Source organism: Schistocerca nitens, chromosome 3, assembly GCF_023898315.1.
Source record: "Schistocerca nitens isolate TAMUIC-IGC-003100 chromosome 3, iqSchNite1.1, whole genome shotgun sequence".
Taxonomy (NCBI): domain Eukaryota; kingdom Metazoa; phylum Arthropoda; class Insecta; order Orthoptera; family Acrididae; genus Schistocerca; species Schistocerca nitens.
The window spans coordinates 491,110,002-491,131,123 of record NC_064616.1 but is presented as its reverse complement, the minus strand read 5'-3'; positions in this window follow the sequence as shown (position 1 = coordinate 491,131,123).

Sequence of the window (21,122 nt, the reverse complement as noted above, 5' to 3'; positions counted from 1 at the left end):
CACCGCCATAGATATCATCTCTATCTTTTCTAATGACAGAGAATCCTGGGAGAGTGAACGTTTCGTTCGGTTTAAACATGTTTCAGTTAGGGAATAAATGTCTACATTAGTTTCGAGTAGAAAATGTCAAAGGATGTATTTATTTGCCTTGAGCGATCTTGAGTGCCATTGGATGACTTTATACACCATTTTGGCGTGTAAGAAGTGGGGTGAACATATATTGGACTGACATTCGGATCGAATCTATTTATTGTACTAGAGCGCGCCCATTAACAGTCTGCTTCTACGATATATCCTTCATAATAACCGTAAACTACTTAACTGTTGTTTACGAGGTATTTCACAGCATCACGCTGTTGGCTGAGTCTGTGAAATTGAGGTGGATAGGGGGTTGGGACCCACTGGAGCGAGAAGGAGGCGGAAATCTAGCTGATACAACTGATCCCAGGGAACCATGCTTTGGTGGGGTCCTTTACGTTCCATAGAATTTACACGTTGCCGATGGTGTAGTTGGGCATGCTGTATGAGAGGTAGGGGCAGCAGTATCGGTGGTGAACCCAGTTGTGCCACCGTTCCAGACGTCTGCGGCTTCGCCGGCCGGTGTGGCCGTGCGGTTCTAGGCGCTACAGTATGGAGCCGAGCGACCGCTACGGTCGCAGGTTCTAATCCTGCCTCGGGCATGGATGTGTGTGATCTCCTTAGGTTAGTTAGGTTTAATTACTTCTAAGTTCTAGGCGACTGATGACCTCAGAAGTTAAGTCGCATAGTGCTCATAGCCATTTTTCGTCTGCGGCTTCGTCGTCATCGGACGGATTGGTTGCTGCGGATAGTGGGTGGCGGTGCTGATATTTGCATTGAGCCGCTGTTGAGTCGGAAAGGGCAGGAATTCTGTACCCTGCTTCGTAATGTTTGTGGGAGAAGTAACTGCATTTGCGTAAGACCAGTTTTCAAAAACAGGTGCTGCTTCTCTGAAAGTAATGTTATCGAGAGACATAATTATGTTAATTTCCTTGTGTTTGAGATACATTGGACACGTTAGAGATAGGACGTTGTGATCACCGATACAATGAATACAGGCCGGTTGATCGGTCCTCACACAGGTATCATTTCTGTGTGGGCCTCCACACACACATCTTGTGCAACTTCTGCAACAACACAAACTGGAGACAGCTTTGTTACCTTTTGCACATTGAGGATTATAATTTTATTAAATCTCCTGATGACAATAACTTAGCAGCAAAACGTCATTTTCGTTAGTAATTCGTCCTCCGTAATGGAGGTTTCAACATTATTGATGATGGCTTGTTTAGTGGTGAAGTACTTCGGTATACAGGCCTCCAAATTTGCTTTGCCTAAGAAAGTGTGTTGAACCAAAGCATTGGCAGTTAATCCTGCAGCAGTCTCAATTTTCACACGGTTTTTCCCTGAAAGGCTTGCGGCAGTGGTAACAGTAGTTCCCGTCTGATTTCTGAAGTTAAGCGCTGCCGGGCTTGGATAGCACTTGGATGGGTGACCATCCGGGTCTGCCGAGTGCTGTTGGCACACGCGGTGCACTCAGCCCTTGTCAGGCCAATTGAGGAGATAGTTGTCTGAGAAGTAGCGGCTCCGGTCACGAAAACTAACTACGGCTGGAAGAGCAGTGTGCTGACTACTTGCCCCTCCATATCAGCATCCACTGACGCCTATAGACAGAAGATGACGCGGCGATCGGTCGGTACCGTTGGGCCTTTTAGGCCTGTTCCAATGGAATTCCCGTCTAACAGTTTTGTTTAGTGTCATATTGAGGTGCCTGCCTATGTTTCTGTCTCCACTTTCAACAGATAAGCTAAAGGGTCCTTTGTCGAAAGGTGTGTATAAGTTATTAGTACAACTCACATGTTGGTAGGTGATGGTTTCCTTCTAGGGTGGCGTTGACGTATAGCACTTTCTCCGTTTTCTCTCGTTGGTCTTCGTCTCCTTTGTCCTGCGGTTAACGCCGGCCGAAGTGGCCGTGCGGTTAAAGGCGCTGCAGTCTGGAACCGCAAGACCGCTACGGTCGCAGGTTCGAATCCTGCCTCGGGCATGGATGTTTGTGATGTCCTTAGGTTAGTTAGGTTTAACTAGTTCTAAGTTCTAGGGGACTAATGACCTCAGCAGTTGAGTCCCATAGTGCACAGAGCCAATTTTTGTCCTGCGGTTACGTGTCTTATTTTTATGGCTGCTGCAAGAATTCTTACAACCAATTCCGCCTCCGAGTCAACAGGGGTAGAAAATGTCTTGGCTTTCGTGTAGCCGCAGAGAAAGAAGTCTAATGGCGTGAGGTGGGGGGATCTTGCAGGTCAATGTACAGGTCCTCCATGGGCGAGCCACCGATTGCCAACAATATTGGTTATTACTGCTCCGACTGCAGTGTGAGCTTGGGTCCCATCATACTGAAATAGCATCCTCCTTGTGCCGTCAGCCGCACCGTAAACAAAGTGCGTGTGTCGTAGTTCTGCCCGTGTGTAGCGCACCATGTTGACACAGCAACTGTCATGCAGGCACTAGTGCTACCCGCTGTTTACTGACTCAGTGTCGAAGAGCATGAGATCACAACATACTACGCAATCAAACATTTGGAGTAATAACATTAGATACGACGACTTTTATCTGCTCCTCTCGTGTATTACCTACGCATGCTTAGTGCTCACGCAATATGGGTTCTCGACACATAATTGATTTACAAAATATGTTTGCTTTTGTCTCCTGTATTATTCCTGTGAGTTCGGGCACTAAATTTTTGAACATCCTGTAGAGGTAGTGACACTAATCACTAGACCACGAACTGCGTACCTCTCAGATTTTGATTGACGACGTGACTGACTCTTTAATCTGGAGGTCAAAGGATACGATGTTGTTATGTTTCGTTAGGTCTACAGCTTTTCATGTATCTTCATTACTAACTAGATGACAGTCTTCCTGTCACGCTAATATTGTGTGGAGATCTAATTGGATATTACTAAAATTTTTGTCGGATACAATTTCATCATACATAACTGCATCGTCTGTAAAATGTCTGAGAATACAATTAATTCCATCCACTCAGTCACTGGAATATAACGTAAACGGTAATGGTCCTATTACACTTCCATAGGGCGCACCATATATTTCAATAAAACCCTCTTGGTTTACAAGCTGCTTTACATCAAATAAAACATTCGAACTTGCGGTAGGTGTCTCGTCCATCGTCATCAGGAGACTGCTATCGGAAGTTCTAGTGTTTTATTCGAAGTGACACAGCTTGTAGACCTAGAAGATTTTATTGAAGCATGCCACCGCGAAAGACTTCGGGGACACACCAAATATTACTTCCTTGAGTGTAACTGACTTAGCATCCAGCATAACGTACTCTATTTAGCCTGTCAACAAGTTTTCAGTCGAGTTGCATATCAAGAAAATATTCCAGAGGAATGCAACACGACATATTATAAATTAAAGTCTCCTGTCGAGTTTTCTTTCTGTAACTGAACGCTAAGCTCAAGAAGTACTGCAGAGATTTTCATATGGTTTTCACTAGTAGAGAGACTGATTCGCGAGGAAGGTTTGTGTATATAATTTACAAATATCTCGTGCAAATTGGTTTAACTATGATTATGGTTGTCGATTGAGATGTGTCTTCTGATAACTTTCTGGCGTGCCCAACATACATCGTTTAAGCTATAGTGCAGTTTGGAGTTAATCATTGGCGGCTGTTGTGTAAGAGCACAAGAGCACGTGAACATCCCGACTTTTGACACCTTGCGGAGTTAGTGGTTATTTTTCTTTGAATGCTGTTAAATGTAATGCAGATGCAGTAATCTGAAATACACGGCACTAAATCTACCGCGCTATGCTCCATTGATACTCCTCTAGACTCCGTGAAACTTGGCATCAGGGTCGCGAGCACACTTTCAGGTGTGTATGTTTGAAGGAGCTTTTGTGCATGCGCACTTGGTGTGACGTAATTGCCTTAAGGACCAGATTCATACGAATTTGATAAACAACGTGCACGGTTCACGGCCTGCAAAGCTAGCCCTTAACACTCAACCGCAAGTTTATATCAATGCCAACGAATGGTAGCACACTGTGCGGGTTTAACCGTGCGGTCTATGGCGCTGCAGTCATGGGCTGTACGACTGGTCCCGGCGGAGGTTCGAGTCCTCCCTCGGGCATGTGTGTGTGTGTGTTTGTCCTTAGGATAATTTAGGTTAAGTAGTGTGTAAGCTTAGGGACTGATGACTTAAGCAGTTAAGTCTCATAAGATTTCACACACTTTTTTGTAGCACACTGCAGCAGACTTTTGTCCTTGTTCGCTTTGCATAAATCCTGTGAGACGGTAGCACACTCCCTAGATATGCCAAATCACTCACTATAAAGTAAAATTACATTGTACATCAGAATATGTTACAGTTACACAGATAGAGAAACCTATTTTGTAGGATTCTTAATGAAATATAGTACATAAAGTTTTTGATTTTATCATATAGTGGTCCATTTGAGGCTCTGGGAATCTTAAATCACATCGTCGATTGTGGGACTGTAGCATTTATTCATGCTTCTGACATCTGTTGATCTTATGGAGGGTCGGGTTTATCTATACTGTAAGCCCACATTGCATATATGAACATTCACAAAAAACTGTTTCACTGGTTTCTCTGATATTCTCTTAAATGTGGGATTGAAGACGACATGCTTTTCGCCCTTATGGTTCTCAGTGCCTCATTTGCATTCTAGTCAAGTACCCATCTTTGTGTATATTACTACCCGAATTTAATTTCCACAAACGGCTGGGTTGCTAGTTTACTGTTCAGAAATCGGCTTTTGCGCACAGTGCCAACATGGACTGTGTTGAATCTATTTTAAGAGGCAACAGAAAAGAAAATTACCAAGAAAGGTTAGTCGCAAAGGAACTAGAGAAAGTGATGAAATGGAATTAGCCTGACTATAAGCGAACATTTAACAAAGAAATGTATAATAAGCGGAAGTTGTCGTGTGGGTGCAACGTAAGAATGTCTGATTTTCAGCCTGGAAGTTAGTTCTTTAACTGATACATGTGCTAGGGATCTTGTACATTTGTCCGAAAAAATAAAAACAGCCTGAAAACTCCCACATACCCAAAAATGCGGAATGAGGAATAGCGAAAATTTAAACATCATTTCATTCTTGCCCTAAACTTTACTTAATTACGTACAAAAGAACAAAATTTCAAAAAACAATTATTTCTTTCTTAGGTAAGTTATGCATATTATTATTATTATCATTATTACAGCTGTTACTGCTATTGGCAATGGTTGTTGTTATATAAATATGTTGATAAGCGTAACTGTTATACAGTAGATGCTATTAATTTCACACTCTCATATTTATATGGACCTAAAAATTTGTGAATAAGCAGAATGTATAATTACGAGCCACCACTGGAGTTAATATTCAATTACCTAACGTTTTTCTCTAGATTTTAATCATAGTTCTACGCGGAGGCCTCTAAACAAAATTACCGCTATGCCAGACAAGTGCAAAGCCGGGGCGTGTAAGTAGTATCCTTCAAAGCTCGTCGAAGTGTTACTGAATCGAAAACGTTTCGCAAGCCGTAGATCCCTCTGTCTATGGCATCTAGGACATCGTATGTGAAGAACGCAAGTTGGATACCGCATGATCGACGTTTTCGGGAGAAGGTAATTTTGTTCTACGTGGTTCATAAAGTTTTTGTCCCAAGACTACGTTCTAGGATTCTGCTGCAAGAACATGTATGTGATATAGGGTAGTAGTAATGCGGATCATCTCTACTGTTCTGTGAGTTTGTTTTTTAATTGTTTATATGATGTGTCTGGGTTGTTGAATTCGGATTAAGATTTATTTGACGGCTGTGGGAAAACACCTATAAACAACACGCAGGTTGTCCTCTGTACTAGATGAACGGTCGTTAATCCGGCGTGCGGGTTTCATATACATTTGGCTCATATCCCCTCTTAGCAAGCTGCCGCTTTGAGTGTTATATTACACGAGTAGATCCACAAGAAAGCTGCAAAAAGTTCTCTTTCGAGAAGAACTAGCAAGGAAAAATGTGAGGAGGAGCTTTTTCAGAAGAAACAAAGAATAGTAGGTCCAGAGTTCGAGTCTCAGTCCGGCACACAGTTTTAATCTGCCAGAAAGTTTCAAGAATAGTAGACTTTTTAAGAGATATTTGGCTTACCTGTAACTAAGAGAATTTCAGGCTTGCAAGAGAGGGAATACTGATCATTAAAAATAGCACGTGTTTGCGTCAAGGGATTGCCAGGAAGCTCCGTTTGTCAGGCAGAGAGTTAGTGTGGGAGGTGTGTGATAAAGTGGGCTGCAAGCGGTGTGTTCAGTCGCGACTCACGTGGGCGCCGGCAGAGAACACACATACACTGCCAAGTCCTTATCTGATGCAGCGGGTTTCTGCGAAAGATTGTTTACATCCTGCTGTTCGTACACGTTTAGTTTCTCTGTGATATCATTGCCTCTCCTGGCCCCTCCAGGGCGGAGGGTGGAGGCATTACTGTTACCTGAGCAGATGCATCCTCTCCAGCCACCTCGTGTATCAAGCTATCATTTTTAATTCCTGCAGCGATCTTGCATGGTTTACAGCCGGGCTGATTCTCCTGGTACATTGCGCTGTTAATACAAAACTGCACCTCACCTGCGTTAAATTTTCTGCACTGTGATTCGAATCTTGATGTATGGATCAGCTGATTGAAAACAAACCTAACATTTGTGTTGTTCAGACACAACAGCGTAGCGCATACCTGTTATTGGTTAACAGTTTCATATAACAGCTATGCTATAGGATCCAGAAATGAGTCTGCAATATATTTAGGTGTTTCAGAGATGTTCTCAGTTTAACTAATGGTAGATCTAGTCTATTTACCAGCATGCTGTGTCTTTTGACATATAAATAGGTTTTTGCACTTGAAGATGCTCTAAGGCCGAAATCTGTATGGTACAACAATAAAAGAATTCTTTCTTCCACTTTCTTTCTTACATTAGCGCCTTTGTCCCGCAATGTTCGCAGGGGCGGCGTGGTTACAACGGATTTAAAGGGGTGGTCGGATGCCCTTCCTGCCGCCACCCCATACCCCCCAGGACGGAACCAGTGTACCCCAGCTGTCTGCGTCTAGTGGAAACCATGAAATAGTGCGGAAGTGTTACAAATGTCTGCGTGTCGTGTAACTGAGGCGGGATGTGGGGAAAAGCCTGGTATTCACCTAGCAGGATGTGGAAAACCGCCTAAAAACCACATCCAGGCTGGTCGACACTCCGGCCCACGTCGTTAATCCGCCGGGCGGATTCGACCCGGGGCCGGCGCACCTATCCGAGTCCAGGAAGCAGCGCATTAGTGCTGTCGGCTAACCTGCCGGGTCATAACAAGAAAAAAAAAATTATTATAGAAAAATAATGGCAGCATCATTAAAAACAAATCTCCATGGAGAGCCGTTTTATTTCCAACTCGAAGTGATGAACCCATGTTTCATCCGCACAGATGGTCCTTCTTTGCTCTTTGTGGTCTTCTGTTAGGAGTCGAGGAACCTAGCGGGAACCCACCTTTGAGTACCCCAACTGGTGGACGAATGTGTCAACACTACTAACATAGACCTCCAGTCGAGCAGCGAGGTGTTTGATTGTGTTCCTTCTTTCATCTCGAACGAGAGTGTCCGCGCGTTCCAACATTGTTGGGGTAACAACCGGGTGCGGCCAGGTGGCACGCAGGAGATCGGACAGATTTACGCGACTTTGTTGTGATGCTGACAGACGCCTCGCCCAACGACTCACCGGACTCAGTAGTCATTCTGCAAGCACCGGTGAATATGTGCAATGTTCTGATGTTCCGCCAAAGGAACCTCAATGACAGTCTCTGCTTGGAACGCACCTCCGTTACAGCCGCCATTCTCAAGGCTAAGGATAGAGCCGCGCTTATTGGAACTTCATGAAACTATAGGGCTGAAGTAGGAGTATTCCACGATGTCCCCAATCAAATTCGGCATTTTTTCAACTGAAACTGGCCAAGAAAAACGTGTGTTGCATTACTTATTGTGGGCCCATCTTAATTTAGTTTCGCCCCCGATACGTCCCGTGCAGTGTTTGGCGGAGATCATGTTATACACGCTACGTAACTACGAACGCATCATCTTAATTTTGCTACCTGCCACAAACATGGTATTGATGTAATTCTTTTTAAAGAAATTGAACATGTTACGCGAAATTCAAGGTATAATATCAGCTTTGTCTGGGAAATAGTTTTGGATAGGACTGTGGCAAATCCTCCATGTAGTTTAATCTGAACAACGAGCAAGAGGAAACCAAAGAGAAATTTGGAAAATTAATTATAGTTCAGGGGAAAGAAGTAAAAACTATGCTGTTTATCTATGACATTTTAATTCTGTTACAGACGTCATAGGGCTTGGACAACCAGTTGAAAGGAATAGATAGTGTTTTGAAGAGAGGTTGTAAAATGAACATAAATGTAAGTGAAACAAGGGCAATGGAGTCTGGTCGAACTAAGTTATGTTGTGTTCATGGAATTGTATTAGGAGATGAGACACTATAAGTAGCAGACGTGTCTTGCCATTTGGGAAGCAAAATAATTGACGATGGCGGAAGTAGAGAGTTTAAGACGCAGATTGACAGCAACAAGAAAAAAATGTGCAAAGGAGAAAATTGTTGACGTCAAATACGAATTTAAGTTTCAGTCAGTCTTTTATGGAGGTTGTGTGGAACGTAGCCTTATGTGAAGGTGACAGTAGACAATAAACAGAACAGACAAGAAGACAATACAATATATCTTTGTAAAAGTGATACTACAGAAGAATGAATAATGCTGAAGATTAGGTGGGTAGATAGGACAGCTGTAAAAGAGGTACTGAGTCAAATTGAGGAGAAGAGAAACGTATCCCACAACTGGAAGATAAGAGGTGATGAATCTACGTACATGACATTTTCTGAAATATCAAGGGATAATCAGTTGTCTAATGGAAGGGACTCTGGGATAAAATAGTTATCCACAGACCAACAGACTTGCACAACATACACTAGCATCGAGAGCAGCATCTAAAAACTCTTTATACTGAAGAGCACAGCAGCAAACAACGATGTACGGTTGTCTAAATTTGTCATGTAGTGCGTGATCGTTCAGACGGACGCTATGAAAAACTATGACATAATAACATTCTTCGGTTTGGATGATGTGTCGCCAACGGCAAATCAATCCAAGTCGGTAAACGTCTGAAAGACGTCTGGTGGTTCGTCTTCAACAGGCAGCTGAATTCAAATGTGGCTGTACTTGCCTTGGGAAGTGTTCCACATGAAGCGCGATCCATAACAGCAAGCACAACTGTAAATGTAAAGTTAAGATAATTATGACAGAAATAATTTTCAACATATAATAGTTATTTCGTTTTCTGATTGGTGGTAGTAACATATCGATCTTGATGTTGGTACCTTGATTCCTGGCGAGCCCAAGATTGTAAACCAATACTGATATTTTTTTATGGGTAGTCGTTATACATTGATCTTCCGAACGTCAACATGGCTGCTGGTGGCGTCCCTGCTAAACGTCTTTGCTTGATGGTGTTACACACAGGGCCCTATATAGAGCACCAAGCGTATTCTTATACGTTAATAATTTATTTTCTTTCTTTTTTCTCAATTTTTAGTTTTATATGATGTTTGATAAAGCTTATTTGCGTATTTGATATACCTATGGTCTGGACGTAAATATTGTACACCGATAACTGTATTTAGACTTTATTTAACATGTTTTATGGCTGCTGGCTGACAATGTTGTAATGCTGGAGACGGTTGGTGGAGCTTCCGCTATCTAAGCGATGTAAATTGCATGTCACGCAGCAGTGGTTGTATGCCTCCTAGATTGGCGCCTGCTCCTCGCCAGCATCAGCCGACTTCCATGACTTTAGCTTTCTTTATTTTAGGTATTTGTTGATATGCTATGTTTCTTTTTGTGCTTGTGGTTTACATACCCCTAAGTACATTCGTGTTACTCTCTTCACAAAGCGAGTGGTCTGACGATGAGCAGAACAATCGTCGAAACCGGTCACCAGTAAATAAATATTTTTATACGGTTGGGACTGTTTTATTATGTAAATAATTAAGTTAATAGGGTTTGAAATAGATCATGTATCTGAAGAAAGCCACTGTGCAGTTTATGTGGAAATTTAACTAAGAGAAAACTTCATGTAAGATGGATATGGAGCAAAAGTGAATATGAAAAATAGTTTGTCTGCAGTTTATTTGTTTTTTAAAAAGAATTTAAGTATATGAATGCATGGTTTCGCCGCGATATGTACTGATAAAATACTCACGAGTATCCAGCCGCGTCAAGTGGTTTAAAATCCACCAGCTTTCGGCCAAGTACCCACAACTTGAAAATGGCCGAGGAGTACTCGGCCGAAAGCTCGTGGATTTTAAACAACTTGACGTGACTGGAAGCTCGAGAGAATTTTATTAAGAATTCAAGTTCGACATACTTGTGGAACGTATGTTTCAATTTATGACATTATTCTACAAACTGTGAAACACCAGAAATAAAATCAGTTGCTGTTCTATGTTCCAGTTGTTCATTTTCACTAACAGATGGCTGTACTGTCGAAATGTCTAGTGTTCGTTCTTTGTACGTCAGGTTTCTTACTTTCACTGAAAGATGGATCACCATCATCATAAGTCGCTGTGATCATTGCTGATCGTCGTAACCCCATGAACCAAGCGTCTCCATGCCGAATGGTTGCCAGCTTCTCTTAGTGCCTGCTGAAGAGGAAGACCGGAGATCTTCTTGATCTGATCTATCCATCTGCTCGCTGTTCTTCCTCTTAGTCTCGTGCCCTCGATATTTCCTTGCGAGATGATTTTCTCTAGATTTTCTCCATTTCTTCTCACAATATGGCCTAATAACTGGAGAATTTTTTCGGAGACTGGAGAAGAAAGGCGTCTGGAGATATCGAGTTGTTCTATAATGGACACATTTGTTCTTCTTTCGGTGCATTTTATGCGTAGCATCCTATGTCAGTACCAAAGCTCAAAAGCATTAATGCGCTGTTTGTCTCTGGCCTTGAGTGCCCATGCTTCGCAACCATAAATAAGACAGAAGACACGAGTGTTTCAACTAGTCGGATCTTTGTGCTATTTGTTATTGCTCTGCTCTGCTAGATCTTGGTGAGCTTTTTCATAGCCACACGCCATAGCATGATCCGTCTTCTTATCTCAACTTCACAACTTCCCGTGCTGCAGATGGTTGGCCCAAAATAGATGAAGGAATGCATGACTTCCAGTTCCTTTAATCGACCTGCTGAAAAAGTCAGCTGTTCGGTCTTTCTTCCACAAGTTGCTTAGTGTCACCAACAGATGTCTGCATTGGTAAAAACGGTCAAGGTTCGGTCTATAGATCACACTTACTTTAAGGCACAACAGCGCCTTAAATTAGGTAGTTTCCTACATCTACTATGAAGCGCCAAAGAAACTGATATAGACATGGGTATTCAAATACAGAGATATGTAAACAGGCAGAATACGGCCCTGCGGTCGGCAACGCCTATATAAAACAAGTGCCTGGCGCAGTTGTTAGATCGGTTACTGCTGCTACAATGGAAAGTTCTCGAGATTTATGTGAGTTTGAACGTGTTGTTATAGTCGGCGCACGAGCGATGGGACACAGCATCTCAGAAGTAGCGATGAAGTGGGGATTTTCCCGTGTGACTATTTCACGAATGTACCTTGAATATCAGGAATCCGGTAAAACATCAAATCTGCGACATCGCTGCAGCCGGAAAAAGATACTGCAAGAACGGGACCAATGACGACGGAAGCGAATCGTTCAGCGTGACAGAAGTGCAACTCTTCCGCAGATTGGTGCAATATTCAACGCTGGGCCATCAGCAAGTGTCAGCGTGCTAACCATTCAACGCAACATCATCGATATGGACCCGCTCGCGTAACCTTGATGGCTGCACGACACGAAGCCTTAGGCCTCGCCTGGGTCCGTCAACAGCGACATTGGACTATTGATGACTGGAAACATGTTGCCTGGTCGGACGAGTCTCCTTTCAAATTGTATCGAGTGGATGGACGTGTAAGGGTATGGAGAAAACGTCATGAATCCATGGACCCTGCATGTCAGCAGGGGACTGTTCAAGCCGGTGGAGGCTCTGTAATGGTGTGGGGCTTGTGCTGTTGGAGTGATATGGGACTCCTGATACCTTTAGATACGACTCTGACAAGTGACACGTACGTAAGCATACTGTCTGATCACCTGCATCCATTCACGGCCATTGTGCATTCCGACTGACTTGAGCGGTTCCAGCAGGACAATGCGACAACTCCACACGCCCAGAATTGCTACAGAGTGGAACACTCTCATGAGTTTAAACACTTCCGCTGGCCACCAAACTCCCCAGACATGAACATTACTTAGCATATCTGGGATGCCTTGCAACGTGCTGTTCACAAGAGGTTTCCACCTCCTCGTACTCTTACGGATTTATGGACAGCCCTGCAAGATTCTAGGTATCTGTTTGTTCCCTCCAGCACTACTTCAGACATTAGTCGAAGCCATGCTACGTCGTGTTGAGGCACTATACTGCGTGCTCGCGGGGGCCCTACAGGATATTAGGCAGTTGTACCAATTTCTTTGGCTCTTCAGTGTATGACGCTTGTCAAATGACGTAGTATTCTTTCCAAGTATAAAATGTCTGCAAGAAAACGTTTCCAAAGCAAGAAAGTGAAATTTTTATGCCGATTATAGTAACGTTAATTTACACACACACACATGCACAGTGTGTAAATAACTCTGAAGTAAGTATTCCTACGCTATTTCCACGCCTAATAATGGGTGGTATATCAAATCGTAGGCCTATGGAATCAGTATAACAAAACTAACCTGGCCAGGCATATAACTGCAGAAAAATATGTGTTAGCTAAAATATTATGCTATACAGACAACCACGCAAGCAGACTGACAGTATGAATGTAATTAAATAGGCCTGCGTTTGATATAAGTCACAATACATTCTCAAATTAAATATTTCAACATTTAAGTTACTCTCAAGCACTATTTCATGAGGGATAAAGATGATGCAGCATGTTATACACTAGAAAAATATAACTGATGATACTGATTAACAGTTATTGCTTTTATTACAAGTGACACAGTCCTATTGTAGGTTATGCAGTATAACAACTCTCGATGAAATTTACAAACAGAAATATGGTGCCCAGGCTCTCTGAAAGCTTTACAGGCTTTATTTCCTATAATCAACTGTTAAATAACACCATCGTCTAATAAAGATACGTGGCCCTCACAACATAGCCAAAAGACAAACACTGTATTACGAAGGAAGGAAGGAAGGAAGGAAGATGTCAGATGTAAGGAAAGAATAAGGTTTTGCAGTACTATATCTCACTTAATCTACAGAAATACATACTATGTTTATATACACTGACGGGGCGACCAAAAATAGTAACAGAGAATAATGGAATGTTGTCGAATTAAATCGGGTGATGCTGAGGAAATAAGCTTAGGAAATGAGTTTTTCTATTTGGGGAGTAAAATAACTGATGATGGTCGAAGTAGAGAGGATATAAAATGTAGACTGGCAATGGCAAGGAAAGCGTTTCTGAAGAAGAGAAATCTGATAACATCGAATATACTTTTAAGTGTCAGGAAGTCGTTTCTGAAAGTATTTGTATGGAGTGTAGCCATGTATGGAAGTGAAACAGGGACGATAAATAGTTTGGACAAGAAGAGAATAAAAGCTTTCGAAATGTGGTGCTACAGAAGAATGCTGAAGATTAGATGAGTAGATCACATAACTAATGAGGAGGTATTGAATATAATTGGGGAGAAGAGTAGTTTGTGGCACAACTTGACTAGAAGAAGGGATCGGTTGGTAGGGCATATTCTGAGGCATCAAGGGATCACCAATTTAGTATTGGAGGGCAGCATGGAGGGTAAAAATCGTAGAAGGAGACCAAGGAATGAATGCACTAGGCATATTCAGAAGGATGTAGGTTGCAGTAGGTACTGGGAGATGAATAAGGTTGCACAGGATAGAGTAGCATGGAGAGCTGCATCAAACCAGTCTCAGGACTGAAGACCACAACAACAACAACCACCACACTTGAAAGTTCTATGGAGCTTTAAACTAAATATTTCCACTTTTAAAGTGTCTGTATAACTCATTAAAACACAAGCAGCTTGCATGCTTATCATAATATACTGTACAAAAATTCGAGAAAAAATAAAATAGCATTATATATGAGATTTCATACACTTCGCAAACACAGTGATGCATTAAATTAAATACTAGATTCATTCAGAAGTTCATAGCGTTTTTTTATAAGTTTAATAAACACAACAGATATATAGAACAGAGACTTTAGTCATCAATAATAATTTTCCTTCAATATTTACAACAGTTTGCCAGTGCTGGGGTAACTTTTCAATTCCACGACTGTAGAAATCACGCGGGTTTGAGGAGAAGAACTCATCGAGGCATGTTCGGAATGCATTTGCATCCGCAGAGGAAATTTCTTGAAGGTTGTTCGATAGAGAGTGGAAAAGGTGAAGATCCGAGGGCACAAGATAAGGTATTCAAGGGGGTGCGGAATGACTTCGCAACCCAACTCCTCTATAGTCCAGCAGAATGCGGGCGGGCGTTATCGTGGAGTAGAATCACTTCATGCAGTCTTCGTGGTCGTTGTTTTTTAATTGCGTCTGTAAGACGTCTCAGTTGTTGACAAAAATTGTCGGTAGTGATGGCTACACTTCGGCGAAGCATTTCGTCGTTCACCACACCGTCGCAGTTCCACCAGATATACTACATGTTTGTGGATGTGTGCAGACCTTTGTATGGGGAGCTGCTGTTTTGTTTTGGCTCAAACATTCCTTTCTTTTCCTTATGTTAACATAAAGACACAATTTCTCCTGACCAGTAACGATACAGGATAGGAACAGTCGGTGTTGTTCACGAGGCAGTTGTTGACGAGCCAGCAGAGATGCACATATGGTCACCCGCTGATTTTTATGATTTTTGGCTTAGAGTATGCGGTACCCATACACCCGATTTTTGAACCTCCCCCAATGCATGCAAATGTCGCACAACGGTGGGATGATCACAGTTCACCACATTTGCCATTTCACGAGTGTACTGACATGGATCATTGTGGATTAATGCGTTTAAACGATTTTCATCGTACACTGAATGACAAAACGATCCTCCTTAAAACGAGAAAACCCTTTTCTTACGTGTTCTGTCCAATGGCATTATCCCCATACACGTCGAAAATGTTTCAGGTTGCCTGCGCTGCTGTCACTCCTCTACTGAGCTCAAACAAAGAATATGTCGGAAACGTTCCCATTTCTTCACTTGAAACTCCATGTTCTAGCGTCTTCAGCTCCACTCGATACCTCCAAATGATTAAATGACAATATGTAAACTCAAATAGCAACAATGAACAACAGATAAAAAAGACAATCGATAAATAAACCCATAGTAACTGGAGTATTAACAAGCAAAATAAAAATGCTACGAACTTGTGTTATTTGTTGTTGTTGTGGTCTTCAGTCTTGAGACTGGTTTGATGCATTGATGCAGCTCTCCATGCTACTCTATCCTGTGCAAGCTGCTTCATCTCCCAGTACGTACTGCAGCCTACATCCTTCTTAATCTGCTTAGTGTATTCATATCTAGGTCTCCCTCTACGATTTTTACCCTCCACGCTGCCCTCCAATACTAAATTGGTGATCCCTTGATGCCTCAGAACATGTCCTACCAGCCGATCCCTTCTTCTAGTCAAGTTGTGCCACAACCTCCTCTTCTCCCCAATTCTATTCAATACCTCCTCTTTAGTTATGTGATCTACCCATCTAAACTTCAGCATTCTTCTGTAGCACCACATTTCGAAAGCTTCTATTCTCTTCTTGTCCAAACTATTTACCGTCCATGTTTCACTTCCATACATGGCTACACTCCATTCAAGTACTTTCAGAAACGACTTCCTGACACTTAAATCTATACTCGATGTTAACAAATTTCTCTTCTTCAGAAACGCTTTCCTTGCCATTACCAGTCTACTTCGACCATCATCAGTTATTTTACTCCCCAAATAGAAAAACTCCTTTACTACTTTAAGTGTCTCATTTCCTAAGCTTATTCCCTCAGCATCACCCGATTTAATTCGACTACATTCCATTATCCTCGTTTTGCTTTTGTTGATGTTCATATTATATCCTCCTTTCAAGGGACTGTCCATTCCGTTCAGCTGCTCTTCCAACTCCTTTGCTGTCTCTGATAGAATTACGATGTCATCGGCGAACCTCAAAGTTTTTATTTCTTCTCCATGGATTTTAATTCCTACTCCGCATTTTTATTTTGTTTCCTTTACTGCTTGCTCAATATACAGATTGAATAACATTGGGGAGAAGCTACAACCCTATCTCACTCCCTTACCAACCACTGCTTCCATTTCATGTCCCTCGACTCTTATAACTGCCATCTGGTTTCTGTACAAATTGTAAATAGCCTTTCGCTCCCTGTATTTTACTCCTGCCACCTTCAGAATTTGAAAGAGAGTATTTCAGTCAACATTGTAAACAGCTTTCTCTAAGTCTACAAATGCTATAAACGTAGGTTTGCCTTTTCTTAATCTAGCTTCTAAGATAAGTCGAAGGGTCAGTATTGCCTTACGTGTTCCAATATTTCTACGGAATCCAAACTGATCTTCCTCGAGGTCGGCTTCTACCAGTTTTTCCATTCGTCTGTAAAGAATTCGCGTTAGTATTTTGCAGCCGTGACTTATTAAACTGATAGTTCGGTAATTTTCACATCTGTCAGCACCTACTTTCTTTGGGATTGGAATTATTATATTCTTCTTGAAGTCTGAGGGTATTTCGCCTGTCTCATACATTTTGCTCACCAGATGGTAGAGTTTTGTGAGGACTGGCTCTCCCAAGGCTGTCAGTAGTACTAATGGAATGTTGTCTACTCTCGGGGCCTTGTTTCGACTTATGTCTTTCAGTGCTCTGTCAAACTCTTCACGCAGTATCACATCTGCCATTTCGTCTTCATCTACATACTCTTCCATTTCCATAATATTGCCCTGAAGTACCTCGCCCTTGTATAGACACTCTATATACTCCTTCCATCTTTCTGCTTTCTCTTCTTTGCTTAGAACTGGGTTTCCATCTGAGCTCTTGATATTCATACAAGTGGTTCTCTTTTCTCCAAAGGTGTTTTTAATTTTCTTGTAAGCAGTATCTATCTTACCCCTAGTGAGATAAGCCTCTACATCCTTACATTTGTCCTCTAGCCATGCCTGCTTAGCCATTTTGCACTTCCTGGCGATCTCATTTTTGAGAAGTTTGAATTCCTATTTGTTTGCTTCATTTACTGCATTTTTATATTTTCTTCTTTCATCAATTAAATTCAATATTTATTCTGTCACCAGGGATTTCTACTAGCCCTCGTCTTTTTACCTACTTGATCCTCTGCTGCCTTCACTACTTCATCGCTCAAAGCTACCCATTCTTCTTCTACTGTATTTCTTTCCCCCATTGTTGTTAATCGTTCCCTAATGCTCTCTCTGAAACTCTGTACAATCTCTGGTCCTTTCAGTTTATCCAGATCCCGTCTCCTTAAATTCCCACATTTTTGCAGTTTCTTAAGCTTTAATCTACAGTTCATAACCAATAGATTGTGGTCAGAGTCCACACCAGCCCCCGGAAATGTCTTACAGTTTAAAACCTGGTTCCTAAATCTCTATCTTACCATTATATAATCTATCTGAAGCTTGAAACCTGTCAGTATCTCCAGGCTTCTTCCATGTATACAATCTTCTTTTATGATTCTTGAAACACACGAACTTATGTACCAATCTGATATTTTCACAATTAAACTGACCGTATTAATTAAATAAATTATAGTTTAGCGCACGGATACTTAGCTTCAGTACCATCCCAAATGTGAGCTAAGAGTTCATAATGGCGTGTGGTCAACGTAGCTCAGTGAGTAATATGGCTGATCCACAAACACAGGCCTACACACACATGGAGTAGGGGAGTTCCACCACCATTACACTACCAACGGGCTGAATTACAGTGACCGCGCAGTTATGTAAGAAAAAGCATGAATATTAGAAAAAATTGGTTCTTTCGAGCTATTAAATGTTTTGCAGTTCAAATTCTACGAAACAGCCGAAAATTTTAGTGCATCCATTTCTCTAGGTGAATTGACTGGGGGTTATCCTGTTCAAAAATGGTAGGCAGTATAATCAAAATTAATGTTACAAAATGACCACCTTCACGTTTCTCATCTTAACACAATTAGCACCAAAGTATTGGACATTTTTTTGTAAGCACTCCATCTCTCAATACTTCGAAGTATGAGACTGTGCCGTAAATAAAGTATCACTATGGGCAAACATGTCTCCCGAACCCTTTGGGGTTGTTTCGCACTGCGTCCGCTAATCGGTAACACTCTGTCACATTACTGTTTGCGTACCCCTTACATTATTAGAATATACCGGTATACATACGATGGTTGGAACTTAAATAGTGGTAACTATTTATTTACAGCTTGTTCAAAATAGATAACTGTTTCAAAGTTTTAGTGATCTTCAAAGTAGTCACCAGCATTGTGTATAACCCGGTACCAGAGATGTGGAAGTCGTAGGATACTCTCAGCAGTGCCAGTTGTGTTGACAGTTGGAGTGGCGCGGTCTATTGCTCGCCGAATCTGTAGCAGTTCTGAAGCGAATGCCGTGAAGTGTTTCCTTCAGTTTAGAAATCCAGTTAAACTCACGAGATCTTAAGTCAGGGGACTGTAGTTGGTGCTATAGCGCTTAGCAGCCCCATCAGTCAAACAAATCAGTAACAGCTTGCACTGTACGTGCTTGAGCATTGTCCTACAAAATGATGGTCAGGTCCTGCAGAAAGTGTCATCACTTCTGTCCCTATACTGTTCATTTTTGGAGCACAAGGTATGACCAGCTTGCTGACAGATGTGTATGGTGTTGCAGAACTTTTTAACAAACATTTTATAACTGTTACTGAAAAGATGGGGTTGTCAGATTCTGTAGATGCTGCTATGGAATACCTCAGACCAGACATTTCAAGTAACTTCCATAATATGAATTTGGCCCTCACTACCCCAGCAGAAGTAACGTCCATCATAACATATTTAAAATCGAAAACATCTAGTGGGTATGATGAAATATTAACAAAGTTATTTAAAGAATGTGAATCTGAGCTAAGTAATACATTAAGCTCTCTGTGTAACCGGTCGTTTATCAGTAGAATATTTCCTGAATGGTTAAAATATGCTGAAGTTAGCCACTGTTTAAGAAGGGAGATAAAGAAATAGCATCAAATTTCCGTCCAATTTCACTTTTGCCGGCATTCTCAAAAATTTTAGAAAAGGTAATGTACAATCGGCTTTATAAGCATCTTATCACAAATAACATACTGTCCAAGTGCAGTTCGGATTTCTAAAGGGTTCTGATATTGAGAAAGCTATCTACACTTACAGTGAAAATGTACTTAATTCATTAGACAAAAAATTGCAGGCAACTGGTATATTTTGTGATCTGTTACAGGCATTTGACTGTAAATTACAATATCCTTCTAAGTAAATTGGAATATTACGGTGATACAGGAAATGCTGCAAAATGGTTCAAATCTTATATCTCTGACAGGAAAAAATGGTGTTATTATGAAAGAGACATGTATTAAGCTATCAGGCATTATCCAACTGGGAACTAATTGCATGTGGGGTCCCATAAGGTTCCATCTTAGGGCCCTTACTTTTTCTCGTGTATATCAATGACCTTTTTTCATCAGTAACATTACCAAACGCCAAGTTTGTTTTGTTTGCCGATGATACAAACATTGCAATAAATAGCAAATCAAGTGTAGTCATAGAAAGATCGGCTAGTAAAATATTTGTCGACATTAATCACTAGTTCCCAGCCAATTCTTTGTCACTAAACTTCGAAAAAACACACTACATGCAGTTCAGAACTTGTAAGGGGTGTTCCCCGAGTATATGCCTAACATACGATGACAAGCAGATAGAAGAAGTGGACAGTGTTAAATTCTTGGGATTACAGCTTGATAATAAATTCAGCTGGGAGGAGCACGCCACAGAACTGCTGAAGCGTCTTAGCAAATCTCTATTTGCAATGCGAATTGTGTCAGACATAGGGGATATAAAAATGAAAAAGCTGGCATACTATGCTTACTTTCATTCCATAATGTCATATGAGATTATTTTTTGGGGTAATTCATCAAGTCAAGCGAAAATTTTTCGGGCACAAAAACTTGCAGTAAGAGTTATATGTAGTGTGAACTCAAGAACATCCTGCAGAAGCCTGTTTAGGGAACTAGGGGTACTAAGCACTGCTTCCAAATATATTTATTCCTTAATGAAATTTGTCATTAAAAATATATCATTTTTTCAAACCAACAGCTCAGTTCATGGAATCAGTACTAGAAGGAAGAATAACCTTCACAAGGATTTAAAGTCACTTACTCTTCTACAAAAAGGTGTGCATTATTCAGGAACACACATTTTCAATAATCTAACTTCTGCCCTATTTCAGTGCAGTAATGTGTTCATTGTATATAAGTATTGTAGTACTTCTATTATATGTTTATTACCTTATAAATAAATAAAAACATTTTTTTAAATTTCAAATTCAGTGCATTAATGCGATATTAGTAAATGAGTGTTTGTAAAATGATTCTTTCATATAGAGTTCATTAAAAAAACGACGTTCATTCCACTTGGTAGCTGTGGAAGGAACATCAGATTATTTGTTTCAGTTGTAAATATTTGTGATGTATTATTGTTTTTCTGACATGTTCTACGTTCTCGAGGACCTCCTCACTCCGGATCAATTGGAGTGATAGTAAATCTAATCTAATCTAGGGGTTGGGAGATGTATTGAGACTACTGATAAAAAAAAATCACCTTAGTGATTGGTTGAGTCGTGACGTTTTCGCTGTCTGTGTTTGGAGCTGGTAGCCTACTGTTCTAATACTACGAACAGATAATATCATGCGTGAAAATGTCTTACAGTACCACCACGCTATGCTAATGTCA